Below are 17,126 nucleotides of genomic sequence, written 5' to 3' on the forward strand. Positions count from 1 at the left end.
GGATTTTATGAATCGCAGGAGTCTCATCTGAACAGTCTGCATGTGTAAAAGTTGTTTTTAGCCTGGTGAAGGGGTATCCATGAAGCCGTGGACCTCTGTATTCTTGTCTTTGCTAGTCAATGACAGCCATCTTTCCAACCGTTACCTTTTGTGCTGCCATAGGTTTTTGGTTTTCGCCATAGGTTTTAGGAGCTGGCAAGGATCTGCAAACAGGCTGTGCGAGTTTGCTGCGAGGCACTGGGATGCTCCCAGCAGAAGGGACACTGGGTCTGGGCAAGCTACTTCTCCTTGCAGTTGTCCCTGCAGGTCTGGTTAGAGTAGTGCTGTTGATATTGCAGGGAGGATCTGTTGGGACTGTGTTCTAAACCATGGGAGGCCCAGGAGAGGAGGTGGTTTGTGTGAACTGTGTTGTTTCTTGGCTGCCAGGAGAACCAGAGCCATGGTTACCAAAGGCTTTCATTGGTTGCCAAAGAGTCAAAGGAGATGGTGTTGCTGGTGTGAGGAATTTGCCTGGAGAAGGTATGGCTGAAGCCTGAGGTTGCGTATGAGGAATTCCTCCATTTGGCACATGAAAATTTGAATCACTTCTGCTGCTTTTCACTGAGTCAACTTGTATGTTAGATGTTTGAGACAGGTTTGGAAGACTGTGTCTTAGTTTCTCTTCTTTTTTTGGGGGGGTACTGGGGATCGAACTCAGGTCCTTGCGCCTGCCAGGCAAGTGGTGGAATCACTGAGCTAAATCCCTGGCCCAGTTGCTCTTCATATTTAACATTGCTGCCTGTAAATTTGTGGGATGACCTTGAAGTGAAAAGTGAAGTTGCTGTAAGCAGCTAATCACAGGCTGTGGAGACACTACTATATTCTATTCCCTGAGCTGGAGATCGTGAATGAGGTGAATTTCTAGGTGACTGCTTAGGTGATGGTTGAGGTGAATTGCGTGGTGATGGTGAAAACATGTTAACAGTATGATGTGTAGTGTCATCTTCATCATCTAAACTTTGTGCATCAAGTTCCTCATCACTAAATGCACCCCGTTTATTTCTTATTTTTAGACAAGGTCTCACTAAGTTACCAGATGCCCAGGCTGAACTCAAACTTGCAGCCCTCCTGCCTCAGCCTCCTGCAGTACTGGGATTATAGGTCTGTGCTACCATGCCTGGCTCAGAATAGTTAATTTTAAAAAATCCTTGCGGGATTTATAAGACCAGGAATACAGAATCTAGTGTTGGCACCCAGCACAGTACGGATGTTGGACCCTAACCGCTATGTAACCCCTAGTTAGCCAGCATACAGCAGCACACATTTCTTTCTACCCAGCTCCAAGATAAGATTAGAACAGAGTGTACGGAAGCCTGGTATGGGCAAACAAGATAGCGACTCAAGGCCTCATTAGAAGAGAACAGCCTGAGGTCTGGAGATGAAAGGCCAGGTGCACAGTATAGCCGACTCCTTTAGATAGATGGCAGAAAACCGGCCCCCGACCCCTGGCCTACTTGCTGTGCTTGCAATTCTCTTCCCTTGCCTTTAAAAAACTGTGCTAACCCCTGTGCTGGGCCTGAGCTGCTCAGTTCTGAGAGTGCTGTCTGGCCAGACTAATAAAGGTCTATTTACCAACGAGCCTGGTGTGTTTCTTCCTGGGTGACTCTGGCTGTTCGTTGAGCTCCCAGAGCCTCGCTGAGCTATAGGTCCCAGCATCTTGGAGGCCCTTTGCACTGTTCAAGTCTCCTGGAAGTAAGGCCCTGGGTCTTGCATCCAGAGCCATCGTTGGGCTATTAGGACCCAGCATCGTGAAGGCCCTTTTGGCTGTTCACGCTCCTCGAAGTGGAAGTGAGACTTTAGGTTTACACAGGGTCCCAGGAAGACAGAGTCTGGAGGAGGAGAGGAAATTTCTTTTGAGACAGGGTCTCACTATGTAGTTGAGACTGACCTGGAACTCACTATGTAGCCCAGGCTGGTCTTGAACTCACAGCGATCTTCCTGCCTCAGCCTCCCAAGTGCTGGGATTACAGGTGTGCACCACAATGCCCAGCTAGAGAGGAAATTTCTTTAAGGTTCTGTTTCCTGGGGAATAGAACACTGTCTGGGGGTGGGAGGTGGCAGTCGGTTGACAAAAAGCCAGAAGGTAGCAGTGTTTATGCGGGGAGGAGCAGTGGGGGACCCAGTTGGTCCAGAGACCCCCCAGATTAACGGCCCCTAGGTGCCCAGCCTTCTTCCCCTCGCATTGCTCTGCCTGTGTGCTGTGGCCCTGCAGGACAAAGTGCCAAGCGTACCATCCTCTTGCCTCAGGTTCCCAGAGTTCTGGGATTACAGGTTGGTGCCGTGACACCCAGTATGGCTCCACCTCTTTCACGTAGGCCTTTGGTCTCTTTTTGAGTAAATTTGTTAAAACAACAAAAATTTATTTGTCTCTAGTTTTGGAAGCCAGAAATCTGAAGCAAGCCGTAGGGGACCCCAATGAAGGTGCTGGAGATGCTGCTCCCGGCTTCTCAGCTCCCGTGGCTGCTGGCAGCCTCGGCTATGGGTGTGCAGGGGGTCAGGCCTCTGCTACCACAGCCTCCTCGCCTTCTGTCTGTCTTCTCCCTCTCCTGTCCTCCTGTGGTTCCCTTGGGCCAGCCTAACCCACTCAGATCACCCCACCACACCCCTGAACACAGCCCGAGTCCCTGCCCTTGGAAGGCGTCATTCCCTGGCCTGGACAGGCGGATTGGGGTCCCTCGGGGGCCATTCTTCACCGGTGCTCATTGGCCCTGCTGTCCCTGAGTGGAAGGGACTTCATCCGAGAGCAGCTAAGGAACAGGGCCAAGACAGGGAGCCCTCTGCTGTCCTAACAACTGGTCTCCACCTCCAGACCCTGCTTGATTTGAAACAATTGATTATTGAGTCAACCAAAAAGACTATAAAGAAAAAAAGTTAAGTAATAATGAATAGTAATAATATTCATTCACCAGTCACCCAGTTGACGAAACAGAGATCACCTTTGTTGACTGAATATTTGAGTTAATTTTTGTATATATTAGAAGAGGTTCCATCTTATTTCTGCCCCTCCGACTCCTTGTTCTCCTCCTCCTCCTCCTCCTCCTCCTCCTCCTTATCCTTCTCCTTTCTCCAATGCTGCACATTGAACTCAGGGCCTTTGCACTGAGCAGCATCTCCAGCCCTTTTGATTTTCTGTTTTGAGACAAGATGTTGCTAAGTCACTAAGTTGCCTGGGCTGGCATCCAACTTTATCTTTTTTTGAGATAGGGTCTCAATGTGTAGTTCAGCCTGGCCTTAAACTCACCATGTAGCCCAGGCTGGCCTCAGATCTGCAGCAATCCTCCTGCCTTAGCTGCCAAGTGCTGGGATCACAGATGTGCACCACCCTGCCCAACTTCAAATTTGGTGTCTGGTTTACAGCACGCACCATCTTCATTCTTTTGCATGTGGCTACCCAATTTTTCCAATATCATTTGGTGAAAAAAGTGTCTGTTTGAATTTTAGGGTGGAGTTTTGTATTCCCATTCACAAGTCATTGGAATTTTGATGCCAAAGAATCACACTGTACTGTGCACCTTAAACATATACAAAAACATTAATTTAAAATAATTAATTGAAATGGATAAGTGGATTAGATTTCCCTGAAGAGGGACCTACAAATGGCCAATAAGCACAGGAAAAGATATTCAATATCACAAATAGTTAGAGAAGTGCAAATCAAAAATCGCAATAAGATCCTGCCTCCCACACATTACAAGTGTGACAGTCAATTTGACCAGGCCATGGGGCGCCCAGGTACTGGCGAAACACTATTCTGGGGGTCTGTGCTTTGGGCTGACGTTAACATCAGAATCTGCAGACTGACTAAAGCTGAGGGTGCCCGGAATGTGGGTGGTTCTCATCCAGTCAGCTGAAGCGTGAAAAGAACAAAAATTCTGACCAACCACCCTCCCCCCAGGAAAGTCCTGCCCATGCTAGGCAAGGGCTGCACCCCACACCCTAAAAATCAGTTCTTCTTGGGTGTTCCGACTGGGGGCTTTAGGGCTCTCACTGCTATGGGTTCTCCAGGGTCTCCACCCCGCCACCTGGAGATCTGGAGACTTCTCAGCCTCCAAAATTCTTCTCTTTTTTTAGCAGCAAAACATTTATCGGTACATTTTAGGCATGCACAATGATAACATTCACTGTAGCAAATTTGCTTTTGTACGTGATACATCGTGCCCTTTTCCCCTCCCCGCTTAAATCCCTGCCCTTGGAAAGCTTTGTTTCCTTTTTCTCCTTCTAGTTTCACTTTTTCTTGTCCCTTCCTCCCTTTCTCCTTCCCTCCTTCCTGGTTCCCCTTCCCATTTGAACATTTTCTTCCCATTTCCCAATATCTATTATACATTTTTAGTCCTCATTTCTACTTTTGGTTTCTCACACCAGAGAAATAATGCGGTATTTAAACATGTGTGTCTGATTTATTTCACTTAACAGTATGGTCTCTTGGGCTGGGGATTTAGCTCAGTGGCATCGCACCTGCCGTGCAAGCACAAGGTCCTGAGTTTGATCTCCGGTAAAAACAGTATGGTCTCAGGGCCCATCCATTTAGCTATAAATGTCTCAAGCCCATTCTTCTTTATGGCAGAGTAGTGCTCCATTATGCAAAAAACCACATCTTTTTTATCTATTCATCACTTGATGGGCATTTGAGCTGTTTCCAAGATTTAGCAATTACAAACTGTAAACATGGTTGTATGTATACAGCTGTTGTATGATGCTTTTAATTCTTTTGGGAAGATACCAAGAAAGGGAATAGCTAGGTCAATGGAACCTCTAGTGTTAGCTTTTTGAGGCATCTCCACACTGATTTCCACAATGGTTGCACCAGTCTACACTCCTGCCAGTGAAGAGGGTTCCTTTCTCCCCACAGCCCCTCCAGCATTTGTTATTGGTTGATTTCTTGATAGCAGCCATTCTTTCTGGAGTGAGGTGGAATCTCAGCGTTTTCAATTTGCATTTCTCAAATGACCAATGATGTTGAACATTTTTTATATATTTATTTGCCATTTCTACTTTTCCATCTGAGAAGTATCTTTTCATTTCAATGCCCATTTTTGGACTGTGTCTTTAAATGGGGGAGGTCTGATTTTTTTTTTTTTTGGTTCTTTATATATTCTAGATAGTAGACCTTTGAGGAGTAGCTGGTAAAAATTTTTCCCCATGCTGTGGGCTGTCTCTTCACTCTGTTGGTGATTTCTTTTGCTGTGCCAAAGCTTTTTAATAAGATGAGGTCCCAGTTGTTGATTCTTTGTTATAACTCACACGCAGTCTGGGTTTGTCTGTGAAGTCTTTGTCTACTCCCATGTCCTCAAGTGTTCTGCCTGTTCTCTCCTCCAGCCGATTTAGTGCTTCTGTATTAATATTTACATCTTTGATCCATTTTGATTTTAGATTTGAGTATGGTGAAATATATGGATAGGTCTAGTTTTAATTTCCTATGTGTGGAAAGCCACTTTTTCCAGCACTGTTTATTAAAGAGGCAGTTTTTCTTCCAAGGAAGGTGTTTGGCTCCTTTGTCAAAGGTAAGTTCAGCCTCCAAAATTCTAGGAGCCAATTCTTTCTTTCTTTCTTTTTTGTACTCGGGATCGAACTTGGGTCCTTGCACTTGCAAGGCAGGCAGGCGGTGGAACCTCTGAGCCCAATCCCTGGCCCGAGCCAATTCTTTCTAATAAATCATCTTGGTATGTAACACATGTGGAGAAAGTCTGTGTGCCGGCTACTGGTTCTCTTTCTTTGGACCCTGACCAAACAAACAAACAAAAAAAAGAGAGTAACAAGAGTTAGAGAGGATGTGGAGAAAGCTGAACTCGGACCATTATGAGAAAGTGAAATTGTAAGGTCGCTATGGAAACAGTGATGTTTGTGGTCTCTCAGAAAGCTGAGACTGAATCGCCCCACAATCTGGTCATTGTTCTTCTGCATATGGAGCTGGGGAAACTGAAAGTCAGGGTTCAGAGGTGTCTGATCACCTTCACAGCAGCCCCGAGGTGGAAACCCTCACCCCTGTCACAGGGCAGGGACTGAGGGCATTCACAGAGCAGAGGGGAGCTTTGACCGACCCCCCCCACAGGACAGCTTGCAGCTCCCTGGCTCCCATCACAGGAAAATGACTTTTAGGACACCAGGAAGAGACCCGTCAGCCAGAATTGTGAAAGTGCGCACCCCCAAACAACATGAGCCTCTGGAGTCTCTGGAGTGCGGGGGTTATAGGCATTCGCCACCATGCCCAGCTCTCACCATATATTTTTTTAATCACATCATTCCACTGTTAAAAAGAAGGAAATTCTTTTTTTCTTTTGAGACAGTGTCCCGCTGTGTGAGTCAGACTGGCCTTGAACTCACTAGGTAGCCAAGGCTGGTCTCGAACTCACGGTGATCCTTCTGCCTCAGCCTCCCACCTCAACCTCCCAAGTGCTGGGATTACACCACCATGCCCAGAAAAAGAAGGAAATTCTGACTCAAACAACCGCATAGATGAACCTTGTGGACATTAGCCAGACGTAAAGGACGCAGCCCGTCCGAGTCCATTCCAGTGCTGCAGAGGAGGGGTGACAGCCATAGCCAGACGGTGGATGGGCGGTCCCCAGGCCGGAGGCGGGTTACCCGACGTGAATACCCCGAATACTGCTGAACTCTACACCAAAAAAGTGAAAAAAATACACTAAAAGTTCTGATGTGTATTTTACCATAGGTTTTTTGTTTGTTTGTTTTCTGAGACAGGTTTTTTCTATGCAGCCCAGGCTGGGCTTGAATTCACAGTGTTCCTCCTACCTCAGGTGACGGAATTAATAGGTGTGCACCACCATGCCCAGCTTTTACCACAGCTTTTAAAGTCCTTTAACGTCCTGGCCTCAGGGAATTTCTCCCAGGCCTGGCCTGTGCCCTCTTCTGCCATAGCCGCTTCAATTCTCTGGCCTCCTCCCCTGAGGTCTACTTCTGTTTCAGGGTTCCCCACCCCTAAACTTCAGTTCTCTGCAAAGCTGCTGAGCCCCTCATGCATGTGACCTTCCTTCAGCCCTGACCTTGGTACCTGCCTGTGCTCAGTCAAGTGGCCATCAAGATATCAAAAAAAGAAAACAAACCTAAGGGCCGGGAATTTAGCTCAGCGGTTTGGTAGCCTGCCTCGCAAGCGCAAGGACCAGAGTTCGATCCCTGGTACCAAAAAAAAAGAAAACAGACCTGAAGATCAATGGAACAGATTGGAAGACACAAAAACAACTCCAGATGCACTCAGCTACCTCATCTTTGACAAAGGAGCTGACCGTCCCCACTGGAGGAAAGATAGCCTCTTTAATAAATGGTGTTGGAAAAACTGGATGTCAACCTGCCAAAGATTAAAACTAGACCCTTATCTGTCACCATGCACTAAATTAAAATCCAAGTGGATTAAAGATCTAAATATTAAAACAGAAACACTAAACTTGCTGGAAGATGAGTTAGGCAGAACTCTGGAAGACATTGGCATAGGAAAAGACTTTATGAACAAATCCTAAGTAGCACGGGAACTAGCAGAAAGAATCAACAGGTGGGACCTCATCTTATTAAAAAGATTCTGCACTGCAAGAGAGACCAACAGAGCTAAGAGACAACCTACAATGTGGGAAAAAATTTTTACCAGCTGCTCCCCAAAGGACTATTATCTAGAATATATAAAGAACTCAAAACAACCAGCCCCCCCAATTATAAAGACCCAATTAAAAAATGGGCGTCCGAAATGAACAGACATTTCGCAGACAAAGAAATAAAAGCAGCAAGTAAATATATGAAAAAATGTTCTACATCACTGGTCATTCGGGAGAAGCAGATGAAAACAACACTGAGATTTCACCTCACCCCACAAAGAATGGCTGCTATCAAGAAATCACACAATAACAAATGTTGGCGGGGTTGTGGGAAGAAAGGAACCCTTCTCCATTGTTGGTGGGAGTGCAGACTGGTGCAACCACTATGGAAGTCAATATGGAGATACCTCAAAGAGCTGGGACTAGAGGTTCCATTTGACCCAGCCATCCCTATGCTGGGTATCTTTCCAAAAGAATTAAAAGAATCATACCACAGTGATATATGTGCACCCATGTTTATTGCAGCACAGCTTGTAATAGCTAAAACATGGGAACAGCCTACCTTCCCATCAGTTGGAAACTAGATAAAGAAAATGTGGTTCTTCTATAAAATGGAATACTACTCAGCCATAAAGAATGAGAAAGTAGATTCATTCATAGGTAAATGGGTACATTTTGAGGATATACTCCTAAGTGAAATAAATAAGTCACACATGTGTAAATACCGAATAGTTTCTCTGATGTGAAAAACTAAAATTGTACTCAAGATCCTAACGGGTTAATTAGAAATGTGAAACAGGAAGAAAAGGACTAAGGTTGTAGCGACAGTGAGAAGGGTAGAGGAAGGGGAATAAGGGGAAGGGGAAAAATATGAGAAAATGTAAAAAGGGAATTAAAGAGGGGGTGAAAGGAAGGTGGGGACAAGGGGAAAAAATGAGAATCAAGACCTATTATGTAAAGGTGCAGGATCCCAGTAATGAATGTAACTGTACTGTCTACCTAGAATGTACCAATAAATTCAATTTTTAAAAAAAGATATTTTCCAGCCAGGTGTGGTGGCACACGCCTGTAATCCAAGCACTCAGGAGGCTGAGGCAGGAGGATTGCTGTGAGTTCCAGACCAGCCTGGGCTACATAGTGAGTTCCAGGTCAGTCTCAACTACATAGTGAGACCCTGTCTCACTGAAACGAAACAAAACAAAAAAAACAAACAAACAAACAAGATACTTTCCAAAACAAAGCTTCTTGCCATGCACACAGCCCCTACCATCTCCGATGCATCTGTCTCCTGACACCCAGATCAATCTGAGGCCACAGCTGAGACTGGGCTCCTGGGCACCAGCTCCCAGGCTGAAGGCAGAGCCAGACCAGATGTGGGTGTGGGGAGGCTGCTGGGGACAGCGTCTGGGGAGCCTACAGCACTGTCTCTGAGGGTCACAGGCAAAGTGGCAGACGCACAGAAGGAACAGAAAGTGACGCTAGCAGAATGAGCTCCACAGCCAGGCAGGGGGACCCTGGGGACAGAGAGGTGCCGATGCCCAGAGCCTGGGACCGCATGGCGGGAAGGGCAGGGGGAGGTGATGACTGGGCAGCAGCCTGTCCCACCTGTGCAGAGGTCCTGGAGCTGGGCCGCCCAGAGGCCCAAGGAAATTGAAAGGGAAACTGAGAGGGGTGTGGAGGGGAAGGGACCAAGCTTCCAGGGCCTCTCGGGCACAGGTCTGCAGACACATCAGAGTTAACCCTGCCATGGTGAGTGCGAACCTAGTCCCAGGGAGGGGACCTGCCAGACCTGTGTCCGTGAAGCTGCTGTCCTCATAACACATAACCAGGCCACAGGTGTCATTGTTAAGTAGTCTATGAGCTGGATTTTTGTGGTGGGGATTGAACCCAGGGAGGACTAAGCTATACCCCAGCCTGTCCATCTATCATCTGTCTGTCTGTCTGTCTGTCTGTCTGTCTGCCTGCCTGCCTGCCTATGAGTTCTCTCTGTGTAGTACAAGCTGGCCTCAGACTGGAGGTTCTCCTGCCTTAGCTCTGGAGTGCTGGGATTACAGGCATGTGCCACCGCACCCAATCCCCAACCCTTTTTTTTCTTGTACTGGGGATCGAACTCCGGCCCTTGCACTTGTGAGGTAGGCAGCAGAACCCCTGAGCTACATCCCTGGCCCCAACCCTTTTTAAATTTTACTTTGAGGCAAGGTCTCACTGAGTTGCTCAGAGGGGCCTGTAACTTGTGACCCTCACATGTTGGGCCAGAGGGTGTCAAGGCTAAGGAAGTGATTCAGGAACCCCTAGAGAGGGGTATGAGGTTCCATGGGACCACAGGGAACTCATCAGCCACAGATCTGGACCACAGTCGGCCCGCTGAGGCCCCTGGATGTTTCGTTAGACTTTTTTTGTGTGTGTGTGTGCTGGGAATTGAACCCAGTTGCCTTCACGTTGAGCTACATCCTGGCCCTTTTGTATGTGAGACAGGGTCTTGCTAAATTGGTAACTTTCCCAGGCCGGGCTGGCACATCCCTGCTCTGCTTGGCTCAGCCTCTCGGAGGGCTGCAGTTACAGATATTGGCCTCCCCCAGCTGCCTCTTCCTTCCTCCCTTCCCTCCTTCCTTCTTTCCTTTTTTGATGCTGCAGATGGATCCCGGGCCGTGAGCACTCCAGGCCAGGGCTCTACACTCCGCACCCCTCCTTCTCACGGCCTTTGCAGCCAGGAAGCAGCCTTCTCCTCCTCTTCCCCTGGAGGTGATGGGTCAGGAGAGAGCGCGGAGAAGGCTCCAGGGAGGACAGGGTTGCTGCTGGGAAGAGCTTCCTCCCTCCTACACTGAGTCACAGCCGTTCACACCAGCAGACAATCGACCGCAGGCAAAGGAAAAGTGAAGGCGCCTCGCAGCTCCTGATCCCCCGGTGCACAGGTGTGGAACGGGTCGCTTCTGACATTAGTTTGGTGACTGAAGTGTCATGGGGCCCAGCGTGCCTGTGACTCTCAGTCCTTCACTGACAGTGCCCCTCCAGCGATTCTGCCCACGGAAGGGAGCACGTCAGGGACACTCATCTCTTTTCTGGAACAAAAGCCAAATGTTGAGTCAGGTGTGGTGTTGTGTGCCTGTCATCCTACCACTTCAGAGGCTGAGGCAGGAGGATTGCCTTGAGTTTGAGGCCACCCTGGGCTACATAGTAAGACCTTGTCTCAAAAAAAAACAAAAGCCAAAGGTTTTCCCCGGAATCCCCCCTTTACATGCATTTCTCTCTCTCTCTCTCTCTCTCTCTCTCTCTCTCTCTCTCTCTCTCTCTCTTTTTGGTACCAGGGATCAAACTCTGGTCCTTGTGCTTGCAAGGCAGGCAGCAGAACCCTGAGCTAAATCCCCAGCCCTATCTACATGCATCTCTAAGGCGGGGCTGTGGCCACCTCTGCTGCACGGCTGGCTGGGAAGGGTCTTGGAGTACTTTGAGTCACTAGAAGACACAGGAAAGGGACACAACTAGAGAAGGTTCAGCTGCAAACAGGAAGGGTGCTTAAACCTCCTGGGCCTCTCGGTGTCTGGAACCACACCTTGGTGTAGCCCAGGCAGAAAGCCAGCACTGCAAAGGACAGAGAGGTGGAAAAATTTGTGTCCAAAACCAACAACTGGTATGGAAAGTGGGCAGAGAATATGCAGAGTTCACGGAGAGGGAAAAACACACAGCCCTGACTCATGAAAAAATGTTCAACCACACTCACATAAGAAATTAAAACAAATAACACTGCGGTTCTACTTCCCAGCAGTGAACTGGCAAAAACCCAGGTGTTTGAGAACGTATTCTCTTGATAAGGCTGGGCAGAGGCATCCAGGGCAAAATGCCTGCTGGGTGTGGTGCACACCTGCATTGCAAGATTGACCACCTGCAATCTCAACACTCTGGGAGGCTGAAGCAGGAGGATCACAAGTTGGAGCTCAGACTGAACATTTTAGTGACTTAGCAAGACCCTGTCTCAAAAACTTAAAAATGTAGGGCCAGGGATTTAGCTCAGTGATTCCGGCGTCTGCCTCGCAAGCACAAGGACCCGAGTTCAATCCCTGGTACCTAAATAAATAAATAAAATAAATAAATGTAAAAGGACAAAATGGCAGAATCCTATCATCACCACTATGGAGGGGACAGAGGACCATGAGCTGATGTTCAGATCCTCATTAAAATGCCAAACCAACCGACCTAGAGGCCACCTTCCGGAGGGACTTCCTCGTAAATGAGCAGTGAAAGTCCTCACCAGTTAAGCCCCTTTGAGTGAGAATTCTATTACCTAGAACTAAGCCAAATGATGCCCCTGCCCCAAGGGCCTGAGGCAGGAGCAAAGAGGGTCTGTCCAGAAGCCAGATGAGGAGGTCTGGATGGGTCATCCAGGGTCCAGCCAAATGCACACAGGTTCAAGTCCAAAGGCTGAGATCATCGCTGACAGCAGACAACCTCCCGGAAGGCAACCAAGCCACTCCAGTGGGGGGGGGGCCGCTAGCACAAGGGAGGGCAGTGCAGTGTCCTGAATGGTTCCAATCCCCAGGGATGGGTTGTGGCGACACAGCTGCCCTGGGCCGTCCTGACCTGATGTCTTTAGCTAATTGGTCCATCTGGCTGTCTTTAGTTGAGGTTTTGGGTTTTTTGCTGTGCTTTTTCATGCTGGGGTTAGAACCCGGGGCTGCTGGGATGCTATGCAAGTGCCCTACTGCCCAGCTACACCCCCGTGCCTTAGATGAGCTTCTTAATCATTGGACAACTTTCTAATTCCTGGGTATTTCCAAACTGCGTGGTACGTGCAGAGCCCACTGTATATGGGCACACAGTCGGGCATTCTGTTTGTCTTTTAAGATTGCTGAGGCAGGGCGCCTGCAGGGCCCCTGGAATCCCATCCCTGCAGGCTGCATTCCTGGCCAATGACCTCCCTTCCCGGAACCGCAGCCTGAAGCTGTTGGCTGCGGCTCTCAGGCCCTGCTGCTTCAGGCAGGGTGCCTCATCACCCAGGGCTCTCTGCCCACCCACCTGCCCTGCAGGGATGGACTTTCAGAGCTGCAGCCCACACACATGGCGATCTGCACCAACCCTGAGGGGGTCCCTGTGGAGTGTGGTGCTCTGCATCTGTGGCTGGGAGTCCTCCTGGCTTTGGGGGTCCAACGGCCTGTGTTTGCAGCAGAACCTCGATGTGCTGAGGTGCAGCAGACTCCATCTGGTGCCCTGGAGCAGCCCAAGGCCTGCTGGGAGCAGGAAGGGGTGTCTCAATGCACCCAGCAGACCTGGAGGTGCTTTGCATCTGACCTGTAGGCTGGGTGATCCGTCAGCTTCCTTAGTCCACACTTCCTGCCTGGGGCCTCCATCCCACTCCGATGATGGCTCACATGAGGTCACCTACATTCTGCTGCAGCGTCGGGGGCTCTGTGGCTGGGTTGTGTGTGTGTGGTGCCTAGCGTGGTTATAAGCCCCTGGGATCAGGATCTGGCTTCTGCACCACTGCTTTCGCCCATAACACTGAGCACTGTTACAAGTACTACATGGCATAGACAAAAATGCTTGTAAACAAGCTGACACCACAGACTCATAGAGCTTTGCCCCCACAGCACACAAACTCCATGTAGGCGAAAAGTTGCATGTTCAAAGCCGAGGGCTGTGTGGAGGAACTCTTTATTCTCAGTTCGTTTGACAGATGAGGCATCTAGCTCATCCAACTCAGGTCCTTGCACTTGTGAGGCAGGCGGCGGCACCACTGAGCTAAATCCCCAGCCCCCTCGCTATGACTTTTGTTGTTATTTTGAGACAGGGTGTCACTATGTAGTCCAGGCTGGCCGTGAACTCTCAGTGATCCTCCTGCCTCAGCCTCCTGAGTAGTAGGACTACAGGCGCAAGCCACCACATCCAGCAGCATCTATGTTTGTCTTGCCTCGCAAGCACAAGGTCTCAAGTTCGATCCCCAGTACCAAAAAATTAAAAAAAAAATTTAAAAATATGCTTGTCTTGTTCAGGGATGCTAGATTCACAAAAGAGGTGGAAGGCAGCATCGTGGCTGTTTTTTGTTTTATTTTTGGTTTTTTGAGACAGGATCTCACTTTGTAGTTGAGACTGACCTGGAACTCAGTACGTAGGCCAGGCTGGTCTCGAACTCACAGTGATCCTCCTGCCTCAGCCTCCCGAGTGCTGGGATTGCAGGCGTGCACCACCACACCCGGCTCCTGTTCTTTATTTTAAAGAAAATGAAAGGTGGGCATGGTAGCACATGCCACACTGGGAAGCCAAGGCAGGAGGAGGGCAAATTGTAGCTCAGCCAGGGCAGTTTAATGAGACCTGTGTTTCAAAGTAAAAAATAAACATGGCCAGGGGATGTAACCCAGTGTGAAGGCCCGGGTTCAATCCCCAATACCACATAAGTGAACCAAGCAACTAAATAATATAAAATTAAGAACAAGGATCTGGCCAGGGATTTAGCTCAGTGGCACCACACCTGCCTTGCAAGGTCAAGGTCCTGAGTTTGATCTCCCGTACCACAGAAAGAAAAAAAAGACAGAGAAAAAAATCCCTCAAAACCAAGGTCCGGAGTTCGATCCCCAGTACCAAAAACAAAGCAAAACGAACTAAAAGCAAACAAACAAACAACAACAACAAAAACAAGGGCCGGGGAAGTAGCTCAGAGGCTCTGTCCTTGCCTGGCAAGCTCAAGATCCTGATTTTGATTCCTAATATGGAAGGGAAAAAAAGTGCAAGTTCCGTCTCTGGAAAAGCCAAGGTGCTGAGGCGTTTCTGGCCACCAGGGGGCGTTGTATCCCTAATTCTGGTTTACGGTGCAAGCTCCGGTGACTTCGCTCACCACTGCCGGGCCAAGCTAGGAGCGATGCCCAGGGCAAGGTCCAGACCTTTCCCCTGTCCCAGCAACGCTGGCTGGGGCGTGTGTCTGGGTGTAGAGGCCACAATGGCCAGGCAGGGCGGAGGTCAGGGGGAAATTGCAGCCTGGGCAGGAGTGCTACGCTGGCAGCTTTGCCCAGAGCTTGCAAGGTGGGCGGTGTCTCGCCGTGACCTCGGGTTAGGGTGCCAGGCGGAGCCGGGCTGGCGAGGCCAAGGCCGGGAGAGCGTGGGTGTGACAACCACAACACAGATGGGGCTCTGGGCCAGGCCAGCTGCTGCCCCGACCCTGCCGGCCCCCAGGGCTCTCCAGGGCCCCGCCCTCCTAGGAAGGCTCTTCTCAGGCTGGCTCTTCCCAGATGACTTAGACTTGAACACATTCGGCCGCCTCCCTTCACTCCGGCTCACACACAGTGAGCACTTGCGCTCAGACCCGGTCCAGGCACCCTGGAGACGGGCGGGAATACTGCGCCTTCATGGACTCTCCAGTCTCTGCCTCGTATCTGTATCTTTTATTCTTCTTTTGGTGCCTGGGATGGAATCCAGGCCCTTCACACTGAGATACCTTCCCAGCCCTTTTATGTTTTACTTTGAGACAGGGTCTCTAACTTGCCCAGGCTGGGCTCTAATTTGTAACCCTCCTGCCTCCGCCTCCCATGGTGCTAGGATTACAGGTGTGCACCACCAGGCCAGCTACACGGCTGCACCTTCCTTTTTGTTTTTTAAGTACCAGGGATCAAACTCGGGACCTTGCAATGGCAAAGCAGGTGGTGGAACCACTGAGCCAAATCCCCAGCCCTACTCCTCCCTATCTTTATTCATGCTTTTCCCTCTGTGGAAAATCTCCCGTCCCTCTCTGCCCCTCTGATGTGACCATCCTTCAGGGGTCTCCTCAGGCTCCACCCGTACCTGGAAGCCCTCTGCCTACACCTCAGGGAGGAAAGAGACCTGGTCCTTGTCATGGTCCATTGTGGTTATACCCATGGGACTAGTACATCGCCTGACTCAGTAAGCATTCACTGATTGGATGAATGAGGAGCTGTGGCCCCCTCTGACTGTGTGTCTCTCCTGCTGATCTGCTGTGCCCCACACCTCTTAAAGCCAGGTAGCTGCCTTAGGCAGAGCTATTGAGCTTCGAGGACAGAAAAGAAAGTGTCTGCCTCCTTGAGCCACACGGTGGGAGGCAGGAGGTATGACAGAGATCTGGGAGTATGAGTTCAGGACCCCCTGCTCTCACACTGGCTGCTCTCTTTGGTGCCTGTGTCCCTGGCCCGGCAAACAGATGTCCCAAACCAGAAAGTGACCACTGCTCCCATCAGGATCTGCTCCCTTTCACCCAGCAATCTCAGAACAGAGTCTCCTCCAGCTCTGGTCTTAGAATCTAGGTGACAGCGCTGGCCGGCTGTGTGTGTGTGTGTGTGTGTGTGTGTGTGTGTGTGCAGCCCCAGTGTCGCTATGTCCTCTACTGGGGTACAGACGCGTACAGCCTGCCCGAGCTGGTGAACATTGGAAGTATCTGTTGCTCCTCAGTTTTCTTCATTGGCTGACCTTCCCCACACTCTACGTGGGCCCACGTCAACCGCCTGGTCCTGGGCCACTGCTGCCTCTGCGTACTCATTTGTCCTTGCGAGGGGTGTGGAACTGAGAGAACCCTAGCGCCGGGTTGTGACTTGTCATTTTCAGGTTTCCTCCTGAGAAAATCCCTGGAGCCCAGCAGTAACTAGCTAGTTTTGTGCCCCAACTGGAAATCTTGCAGATTCTTTTTTCTATTTGTGTTTTATCTTGGTAGAAAGCAAAGGCGGCCATTCTGTAAAATTGCACCCTCTGGGATGTCTCAGGGGCGTGGCCTCTTCAAAGAGGAGGTAGCAGCCCAGCTTCAGGTTTTTGTCAACCCTGTTAGGTAATATTATTATGCCAGGGGGCCTGATGAGGAAACAAGGTGCATTGGTACCATGTCCAGGGTCAGAGCGATGGCAAGCACAGAAGAGATACTGTCACATGTTATGTGGCTAATCGTTTTCCTTATGTCAAATCATTTAACCTACAACGGTTTTTGTTTTTATTTTTTGTACTAAGGATTGATCCCAGGAACTTTGCACTAAGCAACATCCCAGCCGTTTTTTTTTTTTTTTTTTTTTTTTTTAGATAGATCTAACCTACTAAATTGCCCAGGCTGGGCTTGAACTTGTGATTTTTCTGCCTCAATCTCCCCGAGTGCTGGGATTACAGGTGTGCTTCACCAGGCCTGGCTTGCTCTGTGGCTTTTGTTTTTTTTTTTTTTCTTAGTGGTGTTTTGTTTTTGTTTTGTCTTGTTGTTCTGGGGATGGAACCCAGGGCTTTGTGCATGCTAAGCTCGCCTCTGCCGCTGAGCTGCATCTCCAGGCCAAATCCCTGAATCTGTGCAGCTGTCTTCCAAAGTCTAAATCAGAAGAAATTTAAAAGCCTGGCCCAAGAGGGAAGTAGGGGGAAAGGGGACATAAAAAGAATCAAGATATAGTTTGTCCCGTGATGAATTTAATCATTACGTACTCCAAATATAAACTGATAAAAATTAAAATTTAAATAATAAATAAGTGCCTTGCCCAAGGTCATGGAGGCCAGAGGGGCTGGAACCTGTTTTCGTTTTTTTGGTACCAGGGATCGAACTCCAGTCCCTGTGCTTGTGAGGCAGGTGGCGGAACCACTGAGCTA

The 17,126-nt window shown here is 49.3% G+C and overlaps 1 pseudogene; it reads right to left on the bottom strand.

Moving 5' to 3' along the window:
• Positions 1-50: 50 nt before the first annotated feature.
• LOC117285182 lies at positions 51-6,913 on the bottom strand (annotated as a pseudogene).
• Positions 6,914-17,126: the final 10,213 nt, after the last annotated feature.

This window comes from Fukomys damarensis, unplaced genomic scaffold, assembly GCF_012274545.1.
Source record: "Fukomys damarensis isolate Sample0158 unplaced genomic scaffold, DMR_v1.0_HiC HiC_scaffold_7, whole genome shotgun sequence".
NCBI classification, from domain to species: Eukaryota; Metazoa; Chordata; class Mammalia; order Rodentia; family Bathyergidae; genus Fukomys; species Fukomys damarensis.